Source organism: Podarcis filfolensis, assembly GCF_964270895.1.
Source record: "Podarcis filfolensis genome assembly, chromosome: 14".
Taxonomy (NCBI): Eukaryota; Metazoa; Chordata; class Lepidosauria; order Squamata; family Lacertidae; genus Podarcis; species Podarcis filfolensis.
Window position 1 is genome coordinate 22,534,192 of NC_139616.1, and position 13,071 is coordinate 22,547,262.

General features: G+C 42.5%; 1 long non-coding RNA gene across 1 annotated transcript; it reads right to left on the reverse strand.

Annotated features, from left to right (window-relative positions):
* Positions 1 to 1,379: 1,379 nt before the first annotated feature.
* Positions 1,380 to 12,194, reverse strand: LOC310749786. The gene is made up of 4 exons (XR_014541782.1): positions 11,814 to 12,194; positions 11,168 to 11,288; positions 7,395 to 7,498; positions 1,380 to 1,539 (listed from the first exon to the last, which is right to left on the reverse strand). It is a non-coding gene; the product is annotated as an uncharacterized lncRNA (long non-coding RNA).
* Positions 12,195 to 13,071: the final 877 nt, after the last annotated feature.

The window sequence follows — 13,071 nt, forward strand, 5'->3', positions numbered from 1 at the left end:
GTGACCCCATGGACCAGAGCACGCCAGGCACTCCTGTCTTCCACTGCCTCCCGCAGTTTGGTCAGACTCATTTGCCCATGTACGTGCCCAGAAAATAGTAGATCTACTTGAAAGTCAGTGCATGGACATCTGCAATGGTCATTGCAATGCATCCCTTACTATTATTAATATATAATTATAAGATTCCTTTATAATCTCAGAAGGTTGTATACTCTTTGAAAGGGGTGTGGCTGTAAGGGTGTGTGGCTGTGGCTGTGGCTATCACGAAGGAACCAGGCACTTCTGAACCCAGCACTACACTACTGCCAACATCCCTTCGGTTTAGGACATGCCCGTTCCCTGTTGTCACCTCCTTTCACCAGGCCTACAGATTAGTCCTAATGATGCTGGCAGCCACAGCCTCTTCTGCGGCTCTCACACCACAAGCTGTTTTGATCACAACACTTTGGCAACAATTAGAACTTCTCTTGCAGCACTCACTGCATCTCCAGCAGGCTCTTGCTGTTCCAGACATGTCCAGCTGCTCTCTTGCGTTTTTTTGGAGGGCTTCCCCCACCCCCAGAAAATAGGTCAGGAGAGACAAAGTACAATGGCAACTGAATCCATATGGAGAAGAGATGACTCCTCTTCAAGGATCCTTGAGCATATTGAGGTGTCAGTTTCTGAAGTCCTCCCTCAACCCTTGCCATAACCAATGACATCAGTGGCAGAGTCCATGCTTTGCAAGCAGAAGGTCCCAGGTTCAATTCTCAGCATCTCCAGGTAGGGCAAGGAGAGACCCCTGGAGAGCTGCTGCCCGTCAATGTACTGTTGACAACAGTGAGCTACATGAACCTGTGGTCTGACTAAGTATACAGGCAGCTTCCTATATTCCAGCAGAGCTGGATCTGGAATGAGTAGAACCCAAGCCGATTGCTTCCTTAAACAATATGGAAATACAGTTCCCCTCACTTCTTGTTGGTGGTTACATTGGGGTGGGGGAGGCACGTTGTCACTTATTTTCCAAAGGGCAATTAAGGGCAATTTAGGTTGAGATTCTCCAACAGTTTAGGTGAAGCCCCCAAACTAGCCTTTTAAGAAAATGGCCTGGACCATGGAAGAACCCAAATGGTAAATGGGATGGATGAATCTGGCAGTTTCGTTTTTTCTAAGTTTCTCCCTTTTTCCTATCTTAAATTCAGTTGGCCATACTTTGACATCAGTTTGCATTTTGTTAAAAATGAAACCTGCTAGTTTCGCTAATACATGCATTTTTACCCAGACTTTCTCCTAATATACATACTTCAGAAAAGAAAAGAAAAGAAAAATGGTTGCAGAACTGCATTGCAAATTCTAGAGAAGTGCAAATTTCAAAGGATAACATTTTAGTTCACTTTTTTGTGAGGGGAGTGTGAATTAAGTAAGTCTGCATTAATATGGGAACTGCACAAAATATATCCCCTATCTCTTATGGTGATGATCAGCTTCGGTAGTTAAGGCTCTTAATGGTTATGGGCCTTGCAGTTCCTTGACTCCACTGATTTCTGGTGCTGGTTTTGGCTGCAAGGGAAAAAATATATAAGCCCATTGAGGACTCTGGTTAGAAGAAGATCAACTGAGAATGTAAATGATATAAGTTGAAGATCATCTGTTCAGTGTCTAGTGGCAATTGTCTGTGTCATAAAACAAAACAACAGCAATGGTGTTCTCTTTTTATCCTGCAAATTCAGGCAAGCTTAAGTAGAGCTGTTTATATCTATCTTGGGACAGCCACCAGTGAGAAAATATCACACTGGCTAGCTGATATCTCAGCCATTCTGCTTTATTCTACCCTTTCTTCTTATGAGCTTTCCCTGCTTTCACAATCTCACCCCCCAACACAAAAAAAATATTCAGTTGCATTAAGTGACTTTAAGAATTTATTACTTTTCAGTGAAATGGGCAGGGTGAAAGGAAGGGACATTCATCAGCCATGTTAACAATTTAATTAAAGGGATGTTAAATACAATCTCAATACAGAGAGCTAAGTACATTGTGTCCATGTATCTCCCCCCCTCCTTCCCCCCCACCTATATTTTACAAGCTCAATTCTTTGCCAAAATCACATTCATAAAAAAGTTAAGAGTTGGCTGTAAAAAAATGATATAAGAAAGGGGGAAATTGCTGGGGAAGGCAGCAGGATTCCAGTGGCACTGGGAGGCCATTTTACTGTCATATGGCTTACATATTTAGACATTATTCCAAGAGATAAGAACAGTGGTGCCATTCACACAGGAGAATCGAAATGAGAGCATATGTGTCGCACCCTTTAAATTCAGGTGGCTTCAAGCTGTGTCATATAATCCCAGCCTCAATTAAACTCCCCAAGGTCACCGGTACCCAACCAGGTCAGTCATAAATAAGATGGGTGATAGTCCTAGCCACAGAAAAGCCATATTTATGCTTTGCCCACAATTCAGAGCTATTAAAGGAAGCCTTCACACACACACACACACACACACACACACACACACACACACAGAGTGGGGGAGGAAAGGGAGAAAGGGTCTTCATTCCAGCAATATCATGATGCTTGGCACAATTTTGGATATCGATAAAAATGCACAAACAGCCTTTCTCCTGATTGTAAAAAAATTGTATGATGGTCAGCAAGTGTGGTATGCTGAGCATGATATTATTTATATTATAAAAATAACATATACATTGGATATCAGTCAATATTCAGGGAGAACAGAAGAGTATCTTCCCAAATGAAACACCCTACTTCTGCAGAAAGAATATTAGGAGGGCATCCAAGCTTGCCCCAAATGACAAATGTCCAAGAGCTGTTTATATGAGGAGTGTGCACAGACCCCAAGATTCACCATGAATCTCTCTGTGTATGAATATTCCGGTGTGTTTGTGAGTCGCTCTGTGCATTCTCTGCTTCAGTTTGTGATTCAGCTCCTCGACTGCTCTGAATAAAATGGTGCTCTGTGTTCTACCGTGCTTCCCTAATGGGAAATATAACACCAGCTATAACTTTTCCCCTGGTTCGGTCCCCGACATCTCCAGGTGGGGTTGCGAGAGAACCCTGTCTGAAATTCAGGAGAGCCACTGCCAGTCAACCTAGGCCATGGGTAGGCAAACTAAGGCCCGGGGGCCGGATCCAGCCCAATCGCCTTCTAAATCCGGCCCGTGGACGGTCCGGGAATCAGTGTGTTTTTACATGAGTAGAATGTGTCCTTTTATTTAAAATGCATCTCTGAAAAAGTTTGCTGACCCCTGACCTAGGCAATACAGTGGTACCTCGGGTTAAGTACTTAATTCGTTCTGGAGGTACGTTCTAACCTGAAACTGTTCTTAACCTGAAGCACCACTTTAGCTAATGGGGCCTTCTGCTGCCACCATGCCACCGGAGCACGATTTCTGTTCTCATCCTGAAGCAAAGTTCTTAACCCGAGGTACTATTTCTGGGTTAGCAGAGTCTGTAACCTGAAGCGTCTGTAACCTGAAGTGTCTGTAACCCGAGGTACCACTGTATAGAGCACCTTTGCCCAGTGATGCAGCTAGCTTTATGGCACATTGGGGAAGAGGCAATTTTACCCACTTCACAGCCTTCCCCCACCCTATGTCTATTTTGCTTTAGCTGTCAAGGTGAGGCAAGAAGAGAAAATGCTATCTTTTACACCTTAGGCCCCAGGTTTTCACATGATTCTCATGTTCCCCACTTTGAAGACCAAACCTAGAAAAGCAAGAAATGGTGTGGCGAAGTGCACAGGAGTGTAGCTCAGTGTTAGAGCATTGGTCTTGCATGGAGAAGGCCCAAGGTTCAATTTCTGGTGCAGGGCTGGGAAAATCTCCTGCCTGGAAGCCCATAGAGACACCGCCAATCTGAACAGACAACACTGTGCTTGACAGTCGAATTAGCTGATGGAGCCTCATGCTGCTGCTGCACCGCAGGACCACAATTTCTGTTCTCATCCTGAAGCAAAGTTCTTAACCCGAGGTACTATTTCTGGGTTAGGGGAGTCTGTAACCTGAAGCGTATGTAACCCGAGGTACCACTGTACTGAGCTAGATTAGCCAATGGTCTAACTCAATATAAGGCAGCTTCCTATGTTCCTGATGTAGTGAGACAAAAGCTACTCTGCACCATTTCGCATCATGGTCTAGAGGGAAATATCATGATGGGTGGGGTTCAATGAAGTCACTTTCCCTGCCTGATTATCACATATTTATTAAACACCGTGGGATTAAATATTTTCTGGCATGTTGATTTCTAAATGTTGACTCTGTTTAGTAGTTTCCATGAAATCATTCATTCATTTCTGTCCAATATTGAATCTTAGTCATCTTCTCTTCAATATGGTATAGTTCTTTCAAAGCTATGGTATAATTATGACACAAATCCACCTCTATGAAGGCTTTGAGATGGCTTCTGACTGGGAATCTGAAGCTTATTCTGAATGTACTAAATGATCTACCAAATGTAAGGAAGTTTTTAAAAAATTACTTCTCAATGAAACACCCTTGGTGGCCAGATTAATTGGAGAGCCAACTTATCTCCCTCTTTGAGATCTTAGTTTTTACGGGACGGTAACTATCTTAGTTGGTAAGATTAGTCCTGCCTCATTGCCTTTTCTGCACAAATGGTTGGAGTCAAATTCCATGCTGCGCAAAGTGAATTGCAAGGATAGACTGCCAACCTAAGCACATTTTACCAGAAAAGTCCATTGAAAGGAGAGGGACCGACTTTTGAATAAATGTGCTTATTGTCGGGCTGACAGGCTTCTCGTTTTTGTGTAATGCCTCTTTTGAGAAGGATGATGCTTTTCCTTGATGGAACTAATGGAGAAGATTAAGGCTCATTCGAAAAAGTGATTCATAATGTGTGCAAATAAACAGGAGCTGTGTGCAAATGGCCCGATCAAAACTCTCCATCCTATTTGAAGGCAGAGAAATGGTGAGCAGGGGGAGCATTTCATCAAATTTCTCCCGGGACAGGATAAATTCTCAAGAAGTTTCTCCATTAGTTTCCTCAACTGTGGCTAGAACACAGTTCCTACCCCCTGCCAGGTTTTCTTTTTTTGCTACGAATGCCTGGCAACAATTGTGCATCATCTGCAATCTCTAAGACTTAGCTTTTTTTTGGAGGACACCATGCACATATGTGGCAGGGGGGAGATGGGGGCCATTACAAAAATAGTGTGATATATTCTGAGAAAACTCTGCAATGTGGCCTTTCCTTTGGAATGGGGTGAGTAAATGAGAGATCTCAAAAGGTTTCTCAGAAATTTTTTGATTTTTTAAATTTATTTATTTAGGGGAGGCTGAGCTCTAAAACAAGCAGACTTTGTGTATATGTAGTTATACATAGAAATAAAAACAAGAGAAATGGTATATAAGGATCATATGTGTGGCTGATGACCATGGGCAGATCCAGCTCATACACTGAAAGCCCATCCGACACATATTTAAAGCACATGACTTCTCCAAAGAATTCTGGGAACTGTAGTTCCCCCCTCACAGAACAGCAATTCACAGTACCTTTAACAATCTACAGTTCCTAGGATTCTTTGGAGAAAGTAATATGCTTTTAATGTGCTTTGGATGAGCCTTAAATGGATGATGTGGATCCGCCCCGAATATTTGGCTTCACATCTTAGCTCAGCATCACCTCCCAGATTCAGTTCCTCATCTGTAAAATGTGTATTGTCAGGGAACTGCCATCGGAACTAGAGGAGGAGGCGAGGCTCCACAGCAATGCTGGAGAGGGGCCAAGCAGGGAGAGAGGCAGGTCTCCTGTTGGGGAAGAAAATCAGCGCAACACCAGGGATAGAGGGGGGCCAATGGGGGAAGCAGAGAGCAGGCTCTGGGACTCTTCACTGGACACCAGCGGGGAGAGCACAGGTCCTCCGCTACCCACGCCCTCCCTGCGCAGAAGACTTCCGCGCAGGGAGAGTAGGAGGAGACTGGGCGTCGAACAACTTTTATGTTGGAAAAGGTTTAAGAAACGCCCACTGACGGATTCTGCCAGCGACTGAACAGCCACGGAGTGGATGGCTGTCCAGCGAGAAATGGTTTAACCAGCCAACCTAGCCCAGAGCGGCGGCAACTTACGCACAAGCAACCCCTAAAGCCATTACATGTATTATAAGTTGTTCTAAGGCAAGTGAATGGAAGCATTTTCATCAATGAGAAACGTGGATCACATGTATATTACTCACTTGAGTAGAGGAAAGGGTGATTCCTCTTTTGATTACTGCTAGAACAAACAAGGAAGCAAGATCCTAAAGAAGCATGACAAAGACCTACAGGAATGGACAAGCCCCATGCCTAAACAGCAATGCCCTCAACAGGAAATCTGCACTATTGCGGCAATGAATCCTCAGATTGGCTGATCTGGTGGGGTGGCATAAGAGTTCACAAGCTTTCCAGCTCCACAGGAAAGGCAGTAAGTTTTCTGGAATGTTTACAGTCCAGGATTATCATAGGAAGGAAAACTTGTTGGTTTGGCTGGGATTTAACAAAATCACAGAGGCCACAGGAACAGGAGTAGGCCAAGGACAGGAAAAGCTCTCAGAAAGTAGGGGATCTGAGGGACAAGGAGTCCAGAAATTTGGGTGCAGAAGGAAGGGTACCGTGTAGACAATGAATTGAGATGCCAAAGGGATATATAAGAAATTTGAGGGGAAAGGCAGAGATGACAGAAGTCTGAGGCAAGAGAAGGCTCTGAAGAAACTGTACAGTACCTTTAGGGATAGAGGCAGGAGAGAAATGTGTGAGCAAAGAACTGGGGTTTGATTTCAACTCTCAAACCCCAGGTCTTTGCTCATTGACTTCAATAAGCTCTTGAATAAAGTATATCCTTTGCCTGTTTGCAGGCCCCCAGGAGCAATGTGTAGAAGCAGCCTTACCCACCTGAAGGGGATCCAGTGGGTTATATCTGCTAGACCTACCCAGAGTAAACCCATTGAAATTAATGGGCACAATGAATTGAAGCGTATTGATTTGAGTGGGTCTACTCTGATTATAACTTAGTTTGATGCACACCCTTGAAAGAGTTAATTAATGGAAGAGGCCATTATTATTGTGAAAATGTTACTTTTGCAAACACCTCTGTTCCCCGTAGTCATTGCTGCACACTGTGGCAATGGACGGCTTTGAATTCCAGCAGTGGAATCTAACTGTCCATCTGCATCAGTCTGCATGGGAAATCTCAACAAATGTTTTTCTGAGCATTTTATGTGTTTCTAATCCCCGAGCTAGCTTGCCATCCATAATACACTGTGGGGTAATAGCATGGGCTTGAGGATCGAATGTCCTGCGTGAGGGATTAGACTCACAAAAAGGCTGTGGCAACAATGGAAGGACTTCCGTTTAGACTTTAGCCAAACATCACATTTCTAAAGAAGGGGAGGTGGGAAGCTTACCAAATATCTCTCTCCTTTAGTTCTGTTTCCAAAGCATCTTCCTCTTCCCCTTCACGTATCTAGCTTTGAAATCTGTGCACCGCAGCGACCCCTTCTGGCAGGCCCTAAGAAAAACAGCTGTCAGCTGGCCAATGCCAAGAGGGTTTCCTAGGCTGCACTTAGAACTCAAGCTCAGTAGAATAATTAGCATCCATTCTTTTTTCTGTTTGGAAGAAAAGTGATGTGTTTCTCTGCATTGCTTGGTAGGGGCAAACTTTCCCAGAATAAATGGAAAGTGTGTGTGTGTGTGTGTGTGTGTGTGTGTGTGTGTGTGTCAGGGAGAGAGAGCATGGCCTGATCTCTACAAAGTATTTAATCTCAAGTCAAAGCAGTCCACCCCTACATCTGGGGGAGCCCTGCTCTTCATTTTTTTTTTACTAGCTTTGTGATAAGACAGATATGTCTGACATGCTTAAGACACCAATTAAGGGATACTGCCCAAGTCCATTTCCCCCCAAGTACAAGCAAGATAAGTTACAACATCCAGAGTTATTCATTAACTGGGAAAGAAAAGGGGAAAGCTAGAGGGAGGAGAGTATACACTTCAACAGTTGTGCGGCATTCATGTCAACTTCAGTTTCCTGCTTCTTCTTTTCTTCAACTCTTTAATCCTTTAAGTCAGTGGAATTGGAGTGAGCAAGCATAAAATCTTTCAAACCCCCCGCCTTTCCAAGGGGATTCCCAGGCCGTCCTGGCAAATTGGCTCTTGAGCAGGAGAGCTCTAGTTTCATTTCCATGAACCTTTTTATATTATTATTTTGCAAAACTATGAAGCAAAGTATATCAGGACAGTTTACAGCCAGAGGCTGTGATGTGAGTTTATGGGCCGAGTCTGGGAATTGCTGCAGAACAGAGGGCATGCTGGATATCCAGCAAGTGTCTAGTCCTCAAGGCTATCCTAAATTACTTTCAGCATTCCTGTTCTCCTGGTAAAAAGTTTTCCACCAGCAGGCAGTTGTTGTGCAAGAGAATGCATAAGCAGGTTGCTGGCCATGCAATAAACTGTGCCTTCTGTAGTGCAATGGCTATCTGCTGTTTTTAAATTGTTGCAATCCGGCTTGAGACCTTATGGTGAAGGGTGGGTAAGACAACAACAATAATTTTCTTCCCGTTTTGCTTTGTTTACCACCACTTATGCCTTGCTATCTCATCCAAAACTTGGAAGAGAATTGCAACTCACATGAAGGAACTACTCTGTTCATTCCTTCCACAAATGACTATGATGGGAGTGCACCGGGGAAATAATTTATTGTGATTAAAAGCTAGACTTGTTAGCCAAAGCAAAATATCCCCTCCCCTGTTTCTCCATCACCTCCCTCTCATCTGCACCCCTCCCCTCTCAAGCTCTGGTGTTTCCTGAGTCAATATGGTTTTCATTTCTCAAGGTGGGAAAAGGGAAAGGGTGGGAAGGTTGTGTTTAGGGATGGGGGATATATTTGATTCAGTTCATATTTAAAAGAGAACCTGCCCAAACCACACTTTCTGAAACACTAGGAGAACAACAAGAACAAAAAAGTCATCTGTTGAAGTTTGCATTTCTCTGAATTTTGCAATGCCAGGTAATAATTTTCCAGCCAGGTAAAATGTATTCCTATACTATGGTAAAGTGTCTATATGCATGCCTATACAATGGTAAAGTGCCCATAAAAATGCATATGTTAGTGAAAATAACATACAAAAGGGGGGATTGCTTTGCAAAAATGTGCTTGTTAGGTAAAATTCAAACTAAAATGCAGATGAATTTACAGAGAGACTTAAAAAAACTCTGTCACTGAAATATGAAGAACTGAACTTAAGGCTGGAAAAATGAGAAGTTAACAGAAACAAAAAAAAATTGACACTCATCCCTTGTTGTGTTTTTAGCTTTTTGGAAAATCAGAGGCAAAATAACTGCTTTTAAGATTCTCTGGTCTAGACACTTTGTTAATGGCATGATCTGAATTGAGAATATGGGAGTCTTCCCCAAATCACCCTCATCATTCAGGGGACGCATAGAATGATCAACTTCCCTACTGAAAAGTAGCCTGCACATCATCAGCATCGTCTTCATCTGAAGCTGCCTTTGTAGAATGTCATGTGATCATCCCACACGCAACTGGTTCTTTGTTCCACATTGGCAAACAAGTGAGTAACCATTTATTAAAGCCTTGGTTAATGATTAATTAGCTGTTCATATACTATTGATGAGTGGAACCTATCTGCTGTCACCTGGACCTGGGTAGCGTGCAAAGTTGCTATGCAAAGAGGGCTCTCTATAACGCTTCCTCGCTCCCCCTGGCTTGCTGGTCTGGATTCAATGCTTTCATGACAGGCAGAAGCAAGAAAACCAGTGTTGCTCTGGCAAGTTTGTTGGAGAAGACAAAATGAGAAGACTGTGCTTAGAGTTACATTGAATCGGATTTGGAGAGTCCTGCTCAGGTGAGACATCTGGTGAAGGTCAGAGCAGAACAAATAGAATTGTGATAAGACCAGCAAAAAAGGTAAATTAATTAAAATTAAAAATCCTGCGATTTTTTTTAATGAGGGGTGGTATATAGATTATACAACCATAGCTATGTTTAGGAAACCCTCCTGTTAGTTCCATCACCCTCAAAAGTTTGGGGTGTAATGGCCTGGGAGAGGGCATTCCTTCCCCACAGTGCTGCGTCTGGCATCTTATTTAAGTAGTTTTTACTTTAATGTTGTACTTTTACATTGCTGTTATCCACCCTGGGACCTTTCAGTGAATGGGAGGTAAGAAATAATAATAATAATAATAATAATAATAATAATAATAATAATAATAATAGCAGCATATCAATCCACCTATTTATCCATTCATCTTACGAAAGCAACGGTTGCTGTTATTATTACTAGGTTTCCGGGGCTTATGGCTGGAAGACAACAATCACTTTTTCCACTCATAGGTCAAAACTTGGAATTCTCTTGTACTAGAGCTGGCCTTGAATTTTGCCTAAAGGAAAAAGTTCAAGGCAAAGTAGATGTTGACTAGTGATGGAGACATTGGGCGAGTTCAGGATGTGAACTTTTCCAGTTAACAATTCTTCACCCCAGCTTGAGGCAAGCTCAGACTTTGCAGTCTCCCCCCACCCCCAAAGGTGTATTTTACTGAAAAGCAAAAATCAGGAGCCTCCTCCTCCACCTCATTTACTTTGGCTCTCAGGCAAGTCATCTGAAGAGTTCTGAAGGAATTTTGGGGCTAATGGGAGATGTAGTCTAAGACAGTTGGAGGGCACCAGTTCTAGAGTTGCAGAAGATGGTGGAGGACAAGGAGATGACCCATTCTGAAGAGGTACACTATATTAGTAATGATATGGAGGATAATAATAATCCACAGGAACACGGAAAGCTGCCTAATAGTCAGATCATTGATCCTTATATGTTCAGTATTGTTGACACTCACTAACAGCTATTCTTCAGAGTTTCAGTCAGGGGTCTACCTGGGGAATGAACCTGAGATCTTCTGCATGTAAAGCACATGTTCTACCACTGAGCTACAGTCCTTCTCCGAAATTTGCACACCACATTTGCAGGCAAAGTGCCCATTTGCTGTAGTGAAGTAGCCCCACCATGGCTGAGGATTTGGTGAATTGTGTGGAAGAAATATATATATATACATAATGTACAAACAAACTTACATACATACATACAGCACATGTAAAAAAAAATTCTACCTGTATATCGATCTACACATAAATAAATACATGTATAAAAGAAAACAATCTTTGGTTTACCTTTCCATCTTCCCAGGGATAGCAAACTTCATGGCAGGATGAAGAAAATGAGTTTATTAAGTTGACTCTAGCAAACGACTCGGGGATCTGGATGAAGCTCCTTGAGCTATGTCAACATTTTCTTGAAAGATATCAGAGATTATTTGATGTTTACTTTTTTAAGTACGGGTATTTGTAAGTTTTTTTTTAGAAAAAAAATGCCAAGGAGCATTTTATTACATTTTAAAATGTAATTCCTGATCCCAAGGTGCTGTCTATATAAATCTCAACAAACCTACAAAATCGCTATCTATATTAGATCAGCAAATCCTCTCAGGCCCAGCGCTGGGCAGTGTGTTAAGAATAAGAGGCAGAAGTGAAATTCCTTGGTAATAAAACTTCTGAGCCCTGACAAGTGTATGGGAATGCCATTTCGTGCAATGATGCCTGGACTTTCATATCACACCGTCCTTTATTCTATCTGTTCTGTTCTTCTTCCCCTTAACCTCGGTTTCTTAACTGCACAGCTCACCAGGATCTCAGGGAAAGGAAATATACTTAATTCAAGGTTCTGGTTTTATCCTATAAAGTGTACAGGGGGAATCTCAAACCCAGGAGCTGAATCTGGCCCTGAAAGACTCTCTATATGGCTCTCAGAACTACTCACCCTATTTTTGCCTGTCTTTGGTGTGTGTCCTTGAACCCTTGCTTGATAGTGGCTCTTGCTTGTCTGGTTGGCAGATAGAGAGGCGCCTGTGTGTGTGTGTGTGTGTGTGTGTGTGTGTGTGTGAGTGTAGAAACTAGCCTACAATGCAAGAGTAAAATTGCCCTCTTTCTCCTCTGGCCTCACCCACCATTGGCATGTGGCCCTCAGATTGAAAAAGTGACACAGCAAACATCATTAAACAATGCTGCTGCTCTGTCCCCTTTCTGCACATGCATGCTTCTGTTCCTCTACCATTCCCCCATGAAAATTGTATACTGTACCTGGTATACTAGCCAAATTTCATGACTTTACTTGGGTGCTTTCCTGGGGTTCCAAACAGATCCCCCCCCCGAAACAATTAACATGGAAATAAGTGCCAACGTTCCACTAGAATTTTGGAAGTGGATTCTGAAAGCTCAAATATAATGTGTAAATTAACAGTTTGGGAAAGATCAGAGAAACGGAATAAATCTGCTGTGTGACTGCAGCCTTGTTGACCTCTCCCAATTGGAAAGAGAGTATATGTATAGCCAAAGGGAAGATTCTGTTTTCCCTACCTTTAAATCTTCTTGAACTTTTTGAGCAAAAGAAGAAATGATGGTGCTGGTAGGGCTATTCTCCCCTTATTGGACTTGAGGCCACAGCAAATGGCCAACTTCAACACCCTCTGTAGTCTTCTTCCAGGGAGTGGTGGAAATATTTTTGCAATGCATTGAACACGGTAATTGTAAACATGCTGGAAAATGCTCTTCCTATTTTCCTGCAGCTGCCTCTGATTCAAACTGGTGACCTTAGCAAAGTAGCAACACGTGTTTATTGAAGAAGGAAAAAAAAGAAGGAAAGAAAGGGAGGGAGGGAGAGAACAGAGGGATCATCTATCGCTGGGATGAAAGACAGAGACAAAATCTCCAATCTGTAATGCAGATTTATTAACAGTCATTCACTGGTTTTCACTGAAATACTCTTCACATAACCTTGACTTTATTAAGTAGTCCTTAAGGTGCATTTTGAAGACAGATAATGAGTTTGGGGAATAGGCTTATCTACATCAAGCTAATCTTTAACAGCTTGGAAAGGAACTTGGAGGAACTTCTTCCACTTCTCGCGGAATCACAGTCATATTTTTTTTTAACAAAAAAATCAAGTGTGTTTAAAAAAACGAAAAAACCTGTCATCTTTAATAGGAAGAGTTTATTGAGCACAACTCTGTTTTTATAGG